Genomic DNA, 13890 nt, shown 5'->3' with positions numbered 1-13890 from the left:
TTTAAGATTCTGTTAGCCTGGGAACTGAAGGCAGAGGTGTCAAATAGTGATGTCATCCAGCTAACCAAGCAGTAATTTGTATTATTAATTTAAGAACTATCTCTCAGAGAAAGTCTGAGCATTTTGTATTTGTCTTTGGACCTAGAAACAGTCTCTCATCAGCACTTCTAATCTGTATTTTCTCATCAGCACTTCTCATCTGTACTTGCCTGGATCTGTAAGTAAGCCAGTTAGGGCATGGTATCTCTTAGATATAGATAGGAATATAGTAAAGATTAGTTTAGATGTGTTCTGTATTTATTTGAGAATGCCCTGCAATGTTTAAAAGTGTTTCCTGTGATTCTGAACTCTGATGTCACTGTGAGTTATTGAGTATTGTCTTGTGCCTTTGTTATTTATTATTAAATATATTTAAACCTTTTAATTGTGGCTGGTTTGTTTAGAGATATTTAAGCTCTTAGAGTACTTGCATATGTATGTGGTCACATTGTACAGGCCACTCTTAAATAGCCTTAGTCTTGCTCACACTTACCATTTGGATAAAAGTAACACTACACAGTGGAATTGGTCACCCATTGTAAGGGCGTTATAGTAGATGATAAGTAGTGGTTGGTTGCAGTGATTTCAGTGATTTCTACCTTATATTCTGGGAAGAAGGTGGCATAGCTAGTGAGCCTGTGCCAGCCTTCCCCAGGAGTGTCTGTGTGTTTGTATATAAATCAAATCTCAGACTGTGTGTGTGTGTGTGTGTGTGTGTGTGTGTGTGTGTGTGTGTGTGTGTGTGTGTGTGTGTGTGTGTGTGTGTGTGTGTGTGTGTGTGTGTGTGTCAGCTACTTGGGCAGGGACATGAAGCACTTGTTGGACAGAGAGGGTGCTGGAGATTTTGCTTAACCACTAGGCTCAGATGTTAACCCTGTAGCTGTGCCAGTGAGGAGTCTTATTGAGGATCTGGAGAGAGAGGGAAAAACCAGCCCCAGACTGACTGTGATCTCTGTGTGCCTCTTAAAGGAAATTGTACTTTAATGTGTGTGCACTTGTCATCCTCCCAATGTCCACATCCCTCACTGTTGTTAGTGGTGAGGATTGAGGCTCCTTGATTACTGGACCAGTGCAGGAGCATCGCAGCACCCATTACAAAAATGTTGAATATGTTATGAGTGAAATATAATCACTTACCATATGAATACATTGTAAATATAAATGATGGGCTGGATTCATTTACAGCTGCACAATAGCAGACTATTTGTTAGAGCCACCAAACAAATGAGGATGGCAGAAAATGCTAATAAATGCATAAAGAGTCAAAGTACATGCTAATTAACTAATCCAACATGGAGGACCCATTCAGAAAGGTATACACTCAGCATAAGCTTTTGCTGTGTACTCCAAAACTCTTTAAAATATAGCACTATTATACTTAGAAAAGCATGTTAAGGGTTGTTGCTTATATTACTATGCTGTATGTGCAACAGACTTTAAGAAGAGGGATGTTTAGATCCATTTGATCTGTCATAGACTGCATGAAACAGAAATGACTGAGTGATACAGGGCGGGCAGGGAAACACTGGTGGAAATATGCAACCTCTGCTGCCACCACCTCAGACCCCAGTGAAATCATGGAGAATCCATCTCAGTGGAACAAAGGTATGTGTAGCATTATGCATACTAGCTATTGCTACCTTCCAGAGATCCACAATGAATATATTAAGGGTGTCATAGGCAGCAACTTCTAGAATATCACACCAGTTTTTAAATGCAATGCTACTACATGCAAGCTATCACATCTGTTTCCCACACACCCCACAGCAGAGATCAAGAACCATGCAGGAATTCTATGCAGCAGCACACTTCCCTGAAGTTTTGGGGGCTATAGCATGCACACACATAGAAAATGCCCCATCTGGTGAACAGGGAAGGATGTACATCAACAGAAAAGGTTTCCATTCTATAAACTGTCAGGTTGTTTCAAAAAGGATCACTTACAATGTCTGGGCAAGTAACCCAGGCAGTTCCCATGACACATACATATAGCAGACCTGTGAGCTGTACACCAGGTTTGCTAGGTGTAGCATTCCTCAAGGACATCTAGTGGGGATGCAGGTTATACACTGAAGCCCTGGATCATGATACCCATGAGGAAATCCACACAACCCGAACAAGCAAGGGTATATTGAGGTCCACTCTCACACTAGGAATATTGTAGAATGTGTGTTTGGATTGCTTGAATCAAGGGTCTGGTGTCTAGACACATCAGAATGTGTAATGCAATATGATTCAGGCACCTCTGCTGAAATACTTACAGTCTGTGCCAGGTCACATAATACAATCCTCAGGAAACTGCTTCAACAGGGACAGTAAGGGGTAAGACCATAGTTTCAAGGACCATAGGTAGGGCCAGCAGTAGCAGCAGCAAGTGCAGATAAAGAGTCTGAGGAAGGACCACCAGCTGCAGATGGTGCTGGCAGATAGCGGCATGTACAGTATGTCCTAGCTCTGGCTAAGAGACAAAGGATAGCACATGCAATCATTACCTAGGTCAAAGTCCCATGCACATGCAAATAGCAAAACTGATGCCTGTCAGACTCCATAACCCTTACTTAATCATAAAATGGCTGTTTTCTGATAGCAACAGACAGGGACAACTGCCAAGGACAAAGTTCCTCAAAAAAGCCAAGCAGTTGCAGAGCAAAGCTTAGTTCAAAAAGCCAATGCTGAATACAGTATGAAACAAACCAAGCAATGCTGATACTGAACAAGTATTTAGTAAAACAGAGCTTTCAGGTCAAACAAACCCTTCATCATACACTGATGAAGGGTTTGTGTGACCTGAAAGCTCTGTTTTATTAAATACTTGTTCAGTATCAGCATTGCTTGGTTTGTTTCATACTGTAAGGACACAAGTTATTCTAGCAATAATGACAAGGTAAGTGGGGAACCTGTAAAGGACAAAAGCTATATAACTGATTATTCTCATATGGAAATATGTATATACCCCAAGCAGGGCAGTTGTCTGAGATATGCAGCTATGTCATTAATATCTCTACTATCAGATTTTTACAGTATAGAGTTATCTATTAGAAACAATAGTGTGCCTCAAACATTTCAATTGACCACCAGCCATACAACATGGACCCGGTCAAGTATACCCTCATTTGCAATACTATTCCAAAAAGCAAGACTGAAGTATCTAATGCTTCCACTTCTGTAATGACAATACTAAATGAAATAAATTGTGCTTTAACAATTAGAGAATCAATCGTTTACAACTGAGTAGGACAAGAAAGTAGCAACTTTTTTCCACAAAACATACTGATAAGTTTAAGCATGTGTATAAGTAAACATTAGCTATTCACTGTGTGTGTCAGACATACATGCAACCCTAAGTCGCAAATACATGTGTAAATGATAGAGCACAGTTATCATCATTTCAGGATGGGGAGTGATAGGATGGCAAGGTTAACCCCAAAGAAGTGAGTGTGTGTGAGTAAGAAACAATGTATCTATCAGAGCGTACAGTGTTCAGGGCCAGTAACAACAGATGTACAGCACTTAACAGTACTGTTTAGATAGCTTGCATGTGTGTGAGGTGGTATAGGCAAGTTGTGTCTGCATGCACTGAAGGAAGAACTGTGCTAGCCCTACACCCTCCCATCTCAAACAGTATGAGCCATTCATGGTAAATGAGCTCCTGCACCAATCTTGCACTGCATGCAAGTTCAGCATTATCACCCCCCCTAACCAGGACAATCACCTCTGCCATGAGTTGAACTGCTACTTTTATGACCCTGACTAGAAGTCTGAGTGTTACCTGAACATGAGTGATGTCTGCTGGGTGAACTCTCCTCAAGACTACATCCAGGACCACAACCCTGTAACCTGCCATGTCTGGGGGTGGACACCACAATCAGAAGCAGAGAATGTAGTGTCACTACCAGAGTATAATCATGCATGGCCTCATCTGCTAACACCAGAAGATGTAGCAGCTCTATGGCCATGTGGATGTCAACCCTCCCACAACAGATGTTTCATGACAGGCACTGCCCAGTCCAATGTGTCATTCATCCTGTCAAAGGAGTTGCCCACACAGTTCATGGAGTCATTCACTTTAAAATGCATGACATTTAATAGTTACATTATCTCTTCTGAGACCATGGTGGAATTTGTCTGTGCCTCAACTACAGCCCTACACATACGCCTGGTGGCACCTAATGACACACCAATATCAGGAGGAGGGTCGACTGCTAGCCTTCTCTGAGCAACCCTACCAAACCTTCTGTGTGGCACAGCATGTGAATATGTTAACACAAAAAAATGACCAAATGACTCAAGATTTTAACCTGCAAGATTATCATTGTAATAAATTAGATCACAAAGGAAGTGAAATGTTCAATAATAGACAGATTGAATTACATACAAATATGTTCTAATATGAAGATAAATAAACATGTAAATAGAAATAAGAAAAAAACTAATAACTAGATGTGTACTCGCATATAATCGGAACACCTCAAAAGTTAGAAATATTAAGAAGCATTGGACTATATTATTGCAAGGGCCAGACTTAAAAGATATAAGTAATGAGAGACCTAGTTTTAGTTACAAGAAATTTTCTAGGTTAAAAAATAGACATTGTTGTAAAGAACAAGGGAAAGCTATTATTACTAATGTATTTAATAGAACAATCAAAGTAAAAGTCAAATAAACGTTATTGTTGATCAGATATACACAGCAGTGCAAGCTGAATGAAATGACATTGCTTTGACCCCCATGCAAGACATTAAAATGAGCACATAATTTGAATGACATTAAGACTAATGCACATACATTAATAATTAAAATATCAACAACACAATAAACTACCACAATTGGAGAAGAAGACAACAGACAGTATTATACAAGTAGGTATTGCAAGACTATCCCCCGGATTCTCAAAAGCTTGCATGGAGTGCAAGATTGGTGCAGGAGCTCAAGCAGGCTATATGTCTGCTGTGCGATCCAGGAACAGCCTGCAGGGTCGTGCACAAGCGCTCCTGCACTAATCTTGCACAGACTAAGCTCTGGTATGCAAATCACCCCATTGTTACATGAAATCCATGCAAATAAGGTGATTTTGCAATCCAGGAAGCTTGCAACAGTCTGTGCAAGACTAGTGCTATCTGCAGAAATGTAATCAGTTATTAACCGAGTACATTTCTGCAAACTCCAAAACGGAGCTATGACAGCTCCAAATAAAGGCTGCATATCATGTAGTAAGCACGCCAATGACCAAGTATAAGGACATTGGCATTGCAAACAAAACAAAAAAATAAAAAAATCAACTTTAATTTTTTTTAGCCGATCTTGGCTGTTTAAGCATAGGGCAGCGGTGCGCAAATGGGATTGGGGGAAAATAATAAAATAAACCTAAAAAAAAGCATTCTAACTAAAATCAGTATTCTGCAATGCAAGTCAATGGCAGGCAGAAGACAACATGGCCAATGAGTAGTGGTTGCTAAAGGGGGAGGCTCAGTGTGAGACATGTAACTATGCATAAACAGGCAATCCTATGCAAATGAGGGGAATGATAGTGAATCCCAGTTTTCCCCAGCATGTTAGTCAGGTCCCAACAGGGTAAGAGCAGGAATAGCTTGGTGCCAGCCTAGGAGTTAGGTGACATCATGGGGGGGAGGTGTCAGGCATACTATAAGCGGATTGGAGCCCTGTGGCTCAGGTTTGCTCCTAGCTTAGCACAGCTAAGCTACGGTGTGTGTCTAAACCTCTAAATCTGCCTAGCACTCTTTACAAACCCTCAGCAGGTATGCGTGTCATGCACCGGGTTTTACAGGGAAAAAAAGATGTTAAACCAGGAAATAGCAGCAGTGTGCAAATTTGAGCACTGTGCTTGAGCGGCGCATGCACGGGCTTTAACAGAAAGGCAATGGGAAGGGAAAACAGCAGTAGGAAGGTAAATAAGGAGAACTAGCTTAGCTGGCAGGTGAAATGTATCAGAATCAGCTAATTACACAGGCAGCAGACCAGCCTTTTTTTTTTCTTTAAAACCCAGTGCACAATGCACACACCAGCTTAGGCTTTGTAAAGAGTGCTAGGCAGGTTTAGACAGACCCCCCTAGATTAGCTGTGATAAGCTAGGAGCAATCCCGAGCCACAGGACTCCAATCCGCTTACAGTATGCCTGACACACACACCCATGATGTCACCTATATCCTAGTCTTGAACCCAGCTATTCATACTCTTACACTGTTGGGACCTGCCTCACATGCTGGGGAAAACTGGAATTCACTATCTTTCCCCTCATTTGCATAGGATTGCCTGCTAATGTAGTTACATGTCTCACACTGAGCATTCCCTCTTAGCAACCATTACTCACTGGCCAGGTTTTCTTCTGCCTGCCATTGACTTGCATGGCACAATACTGAATTTAGTTAGAATGCTTATTTTAGGTTTATTTTATTATCCTCCCCCCCCCCCCCGATCCCATTTGGGCACCTCTGCCCTATGCTTAAACAGCCAAGATCGGCTAAAAAAATAAAAGTTGATTTTTTTTTTTAAACTGTTTGCAATGCCAGTGGCCTTATACTTGGTTATTGGAGTGCTTCCTCAATGTTTTGCAGCCTTTATTTGGAGCTGTTATGCTCCATTTTGGATTTTGCAGAAATGTACTCTGTTACTAACCAAGTACATTTCTGCAGATAGCACTAGTCTTGCATGGACTATTGCAAGCTTCCTGGATTGCAAAATCACCTCATTTTTATGAATTTCTCCTGCAAATGAGATGATTTGCATACCAGGGCTTAGTCCATGCATGATTAGTGCAAGAGCTCTCGTGCACACCCCTGCAGGCTGTTCCTGGATCGCATGGCAGACATATTGCCTGTCAGAGTTCCTGCACTAATCATGCATGCTGTGCAGTGCAGAGAGAATCCGGGGGGGGGGTGTTTATATTCAAGGGACAATGTTAAGCACTGATATAAATAACATATGCAATAAAAAGATATAGAATTACTCTTAAATAAAGCAAAGTTAAGGGAATGATCCACCATAAAGAAAGAGAGGAATACACCTGCAGCATTTGCAGTTTTTGTTTAATATTGTCAGATTGTATGGATATCCTAACAGTTGACCATATCACAATCATCCAGACATTTATTGTCAAATGAGGAAGGACAGTTTCATAACTTGCTTCTGATGTCCTTTCAGTGTGACTTGATACAGTGTCACATTATCAGTACAGCTAAACACTTTTTCTCTTTGCTAATAAATGTCCCTGTCTGTGGCAACTATGGGAAATACTAGAAATATGGAAATACCTTCTGCCCATGAGTGGTCAATTTCATACAGTTTCCTGTTGCAAGATAAAGAAGTTGAATAAACATCCAAAATGTACATTTAATGTATTTGATCACCAGTTTAGTTTTCCTTGTATTGTTTGCACACCATTTAGCATTGTGCTCTGGTGACTAGAAGGGATCAAAAGCAATAAATGACATTCACTGCTGAATGTAAAAACTGATACATTTTATTTGGACTGCACTTTACCCCAGAGTGCAATGAAGACTGATATTGTGCTTTCATAAACAGTCTGGGTAGTACTTTGTGAATAAATTGAAGTTGTAACACCTCCTATCATTGTGTTATAATATGCAAAAGTTTTGAGTTAGTGAAACAATAGAAGTGATGCAGGGTTTTAAACTCTTTTTACAATTGATTTTATTGAGGGAGGTCGTAGTACATCTTGACACTCATTTTGGTATATGACTGTATTAATGTGGGAAGCTCAAGTAAGCTCACAATTGACTAAAAATAACAGGCACATATGTTATTTGAACTGATGTAAATATTAATTGTATGTGTTGTGTTAAGAATGAAAGCATGTTGCTCCCTGTGCCCTTCTCCATTCCCATGGCATTAGCTAAAATGTTAATATTGTGATACATACATGATAGTGCTGATGTGGCAAGGAGATGTGAGAAGGCTGAATGTATCAGTGTAATACATTACTGGATGTGCACACTGCCACATACACACTGTGATTCATTTCATGTGTGCTCAAGTTGTTATTCCCAAAAAGCTGTTTGAATGCATCTGATAATTTTTGCCTTCTGCATTTGGTCACTGTTTTGCAGCATGAAATTGACTGTTACGACTTAAGGAAAAAGTGACAAATTTAGTTTAAGCGACTTATGTAGGGCAAGCCAGCCCAGCAGCATTGAGTGGACATTAGCGCTCTGGATAGTACTCAGTGATGAACATACACCACTCAGGTGACTTTCTCTGTAGCATAAGATGTAAGTGCAGTGAGATTAGAAAAAAAGCACAGCTGATGCATGGCTTCAATCCACTTAACAGATAATTTTACAAAAGGTGGTCTGAACACATATTTAATCAGATTTTATGATAACATTGTGTTGTTGTTTAACAACAAACATTTGCCACTATTGCTAACAACATGTGAGCATTTGTCTGTCTACTTTCAATTTATTCGTCATTAACTACAAGTCTGAAAATATGTTCCACAGAGTACATTTCTGATGTTGTAATAACTAAGAAAGATGATTGTGCCACTTGAATGCACTTATAGCTCCAGACATTGTGACATATACCCATTGATTACATTTAATTTACTGTCTGCTTTTCTCTCTATAATATATTTCTTATAATGTCTTTTCTAGTCACTCTTAATTCAGCAGCATGCAAAAAAGGTTCAATGTCTGAGGAAAAAAGTGAAAAACTTAGTTTAGGCTGCCATATTTGCAGCAAGTACACCTGGCATCATTGCACGCCCCTCCACAACATGGCTAGTACTTACTGCAAAGAATACACCAGACAGATGTCCATCTATGTGGCACAAACTGTAACTGCAGTGAATTGAGAGAAATAAGACACATAAAGCATTGTTCAAATCCTGTTTACAGATCACATTGTAATTATTTATGGTATATAATGCTTTTATTTTTTGCAATTTTAATTTGAATTTACTGTCCACTTGGCAGCTCATAAATACTGTTCCCTACCTAAGGAAAAAAGTGAAAAATTTAGTTTAGGCTTCCTTTTGTAGTGCAAACACACCTGGAAATGTTACGCTTTTCTCAGCACTCTGGAGAGTACAGAATGGAGAAAATCAGCTTGCAATATATCTGTCTCTGGGGCAAATTGTATTGAGTTGAGATTAATAACACAGCTGATTAAATGTTTGAGTCCACTTAAAAGGCAGTTTTACAAAGGGTATACAAATCTCATTTGTCACATTTTGATTAGGGTTGTAACATTAAAGAAATTGATAATGTTAAACATGTTTCTTGCAAGCAATGTATCAATGATGCTTGCATAACTAAACTTCTCTATTTAGTATATATCATTGTTTCACATATAACCTCAAGCTAATGTGTGACCAGTGTCCTAAACTTGACAAAGATAATGTTTAAAATAAAATTCACTTACATGTATATGATGAGCACAATACCTGTGTTATGATATTCATGACTCATCACATATCCAATCTATAGTTTTAGGATAGTTATGTCTTGAGAAGTATATATGTTATATACTCCAGCCTGTATTACTCAGCTCAATCAACTGCACCCATCTGCAAATATATTTACAAACAGAAATTCTGGCTTTTACATAGCAAAGCATTCTCAGGACTAATAAAAAATCACACATATACAGGCCTCTCTGACATGGATATTCGTTCATTCACAAATTAGTATAACTCTAATTCCCAACCTTGAAAGGTGATTCTCTTGCGGCAATGTAATTCTCCTTCTAAACTCCAAGAATTAAAAGTAGTGCTATTAAGCATTCCATTGTCGAACACTGGACCATGTGTCAATAGGGTAAGCATCACACATGTCAAAGTTCAATGCAATGTTTCATACTTTTACTACTATGTGATGAAAGTAGTGCCAATGTGTCTGCCAATTAGTCTGTTTACTTGCAAATGGGCAGATGCAGTTGGCAAGGCTATGTGTCCTTGCATACAAACAATTACCCATGAAATCTGAATTGCAAGACAATCAGACATATTTTGTTAGCCTGACTTTTGCAGACATGGCTGACAAGGGAGTGAATGGTGCAAAAATTTGAACACAAAGGTGGAGTGTTGAGGCATACAGGATATTTGTGTCACTCCTCATGAAGTGCTACAGCTCTAAGCTGCTGCAGGGTGATTATACTGGGTCTCAATATAAGGCTGAGGCTTGGAATAACTTTGCCAAGGCTGTCTGCAATTCAACAGGCATTCCAAACACTGGGGAGCAATTTTGTCACCACTATAGTGACCATATGAAGTACAAGCAGAAACTCCTAAGCTTATGGAAGGCTGAAATTAGAAGTGCAAACATCCCCTAGCTGTGGAAGTATACTAACCCATAACTTGTCTATGATGCAGCATTAATGATCTAGCCAGCCAACTCAGGTACTCAGTATGTTTTCATATATATTTATGTTCTTTTTGGTACAGTACTGCTGCAGAAGAAATAGCTGTACGCTATGAGGCACACCAGCAGAGATTAACTTGCATATCCAAATTCAAACCAGAAATTTCTTCTTATTCCTTCAAGCACTTGTATGTTGAGCAGGCATATGTCAGTCTTCATTTCCATGCATGTCTTCCTCAATAACTCTTGCTGATTGGATTTGACAATGAGAACAGCAAGTTAGCTGTGCTTGGGTTCAATACCCAGAAGCAGCAATTACTTTTTATTACTGGATAAGTATTTATAAAGTATTAACAACAGTAATATTTCAGGAATAATCAAATTATGGTAATTGCAATTATTACATTTGAATGCATATTTCCTGTCCATCACAGGTAAATAAATGTTGCTCTTTGTTGCATCATAGGAGTGAAATGTGTTTATTTTATAACACATAAATACCTTCCCACCATATATGTATGTAGCAAATGTGTACAGTAGAAGATGATCACAACTGTCTATTGCCAAACAAGATTTATTGAAAAAATACAATACTGTGACATTCTGTGTATCCAATTTTCTCTTTTTGTCTCCCCATACCCTTGCTCTCTCTTTTTTATTTTTGTATTTTGTTGGGGGTATACTTTATCAACAATCTGTTTAAATGCCTTGCTGCTGAAAAAATAAATGATCAACAGCACAGAGAAGTAGACATACCACTGCAGCTCAGCTTGCCATACCTCCACAGAGAGCAGAACAGACATCCAGCACATCAAGTTCACAATCTCACTGTTGCCTCCACAGCCCCTGCCCTACCTGTTCAATCTGTGCTAGATAACACTGCCATAGCTGCTAGTGCAGTGGTACCCTCAGTGAGCAGTAGTACTCGAGGTGGTGATTTTGTCCAGTAGGAGCTGACAGTACTAGTGGCAGATATAATAGTGAGAGGACTCAGTGCACATATTGGCAGTCTTGAAAAGTCCTGCTTCTTACGTCAGAGATGATACCGTGTCCAACATTGCCCCAGGGAGCTGCTGAAGGAGGCAGTGATGACAGTTTAGAGAGTAAGGACTAGGTACTCACCGATCTCAAGCTGCATGTCAGTTTCCCTCTAATGTCCCCTATCTATCCACTGTCATGGTATCCCCCAACTTTTTAATTTTATCATCATCCCTGTCTGTCTTGTATGTCCTGTGTGTCTGCACATTCTTCCTAACCTACCCTACCTGCCTTTCTTATTCCTAACCACCTTCCATAACTTTCCTCTCTCTCACTAAAAAAAAAAAAAAAATAAAGAAATAAAATAAAAAATAGGTACCCGAACAGACACCCAGCACTTTTGGTTCACAACCTGTCAGTGCTACCTCCACAAACCCTACCATGTGTGTCGGGTAGCTCAAACCGGGCTGCTGATGCACTGTTACCCCCCAGGAGCAGAAGTAGTGGAGGTGGCAATTTTGTCACCTGCCAAGAGCTGTCAGGGCTAATGGAGGATATAATGGAGAGGGCACACAGTGCATGTATTGGCAGTACTGAAAGGGTTGTACATCACATTTCAAAGGTGATGCCATGTCCAGTACTGTCCCAGGGAGCTGCGGCAGGATACAATGATGACTGTTCTGAGGGTGGGGACTGCATTATCACTGTTCTCACTTTTCTCAAGTTGAACACGGATCTACCTCTGATATCCCCTATATATTCCCAGTCATGGTGTATGCAAACGTATTGTCTCCATCACCATTCCTGCCTGTCTTCTATATTCTCTGTCTGCATATGCTTCCTAACTTCTTATTCCTAAGCACCTTCAACAGTATTCCTCCCCCTCTAAAAAAATGGGCACCTGTCCAATAAAAAAAAATTAAGCCCCATACATAGCTCTCTACTTTACCTATGTGTTATTTTGGTACAATTGATTTGGTCCAATTGGCCATACACCATTATTTTATTGTTGCCACCCATCACTGGTGTGGTGTGGTGACACTCCAAAGTAATGATATTGTATGTGTAATTGCAGTTTTATGTTGAGAAGATGTGGATAGCTGTGGAATTCTCCCATGATCCTCCTGAAAATTACTGTATTCTTTCCCCTGTGTCCTACCCTCTGCTTGCCAACCCCATTTTCACCACAGTTCATAGGCTGCAGGATGTAATAAAGTAGGAGTTCCTATGTTGCTTATTGAGATAATGTTTCTTTTTTGTAGCCTGATGGTGTCATGGGTTTGATTACAGCTTTAGGTCAATTTATTAATTAATGACATTTCATATTCCTATTATATATTTAATTGCAATATTATTTATCTTCCTATATAGCATTTCCTCAACATACCATTTCAATAGAGCAAGATGTCATTTGCAAAAGCACTCCAACCCCAGCAGGAAGACTTATTAAGTGAACCTTATCCTGCTTATGTATTCATGTTTATTGCACTCTTATACCCTTTATTGCACCTACAGTGAGCACTTTATTGTACAGGGTATGATAGATTAATGATGATTTAATAAATAAGAGTAAAACACCATACAGATGTTCCTACATGTCCCACAAAACATTAATTGCTGCTATTCCTCTTTGCATCTGTCTCCAACTCTGTCTGTGTCTCTGACCCTTTCTGCTCCAGGAAGTTTTCACTGTGCTTCAACTGTGTTATTTAAATGTTGTGAGGTAGGAATTCCTTTGTGATATGATGGGCTAATACTCACATATACTGAAAGATCTTTGACTAATTCCAACGGTTCAAATCCAGCAAGTAGCTAAGTGTTACTGACTGTTTTTGGGATATTATTTTATGTTTACCTGTTGGCTACATGTTTATGGTCCACATTATCCTTTTTCTGTCACAAGCTACTTTGTCTCTGCTTCGATATCACCCTCTCAGTTTATCTTCTCCCTTCTGTTTCATTATTCTTCCACTTCTGTAGTTGCACAATGTCTGGCACCAGGCAATAAATAGAATTAAGGGTAAGCAGAAGTATACAGCTTATGGCAATAGCTCGTGATTTTATTGCCTTAATCCACATTAGTCTGTTGAACTTCATGTTGCTGTGCTAAGCAATGTTTATTCTGTTTAATGTACTTTTCAACAAGCTGCAGAGCTGGATGTACAGATTACAGTGGTCAGTAAGGTAATAAAGATGCATACCTACATTCACTTTGGCCAATAGCTGCTGTCAAATGTTAACTATGAGAGAAGTATGACTTCCTATGTGGTGTGCATAGATAGTACTCAGGTGCAAATGTTTTTTCTTGGAATGCTCAATCCAGATGGGTGAAAAATGTTTCTGAATTTTTTTGTCTGACTCTTTTGCAGCTGTAAATGTTGGCTACACATTTACTTAACACATCATTATCTTACTGTTGTATTAATGCACCTGCTCTCTAGTGTGAAGCCTATACTGTATAGATCATTGCAAGAAAGTTTGCACAGAGTAACAGAGTACTGCTAATTCTCAGTCTAAGGTCAGCACTTCAAGATAT

The sequence above is a fragment of the Protopterus annectens genome, chromosome 11.part0 (assembly GCF_019279795.1).
Source record: "Protopterus annectens isolate FY-2018-M chromosome 11.part0, PAN1.0, whole genome shotgun sequence".
Lineage (NCBI taxonomy): Eukaryota > Metazoa > Chordata > Ceratodontiformes > Protopteridae > Protopterus > Protopterus annectens.
This window is presented reverse-complemented; position numbering follows the sequence as displayed.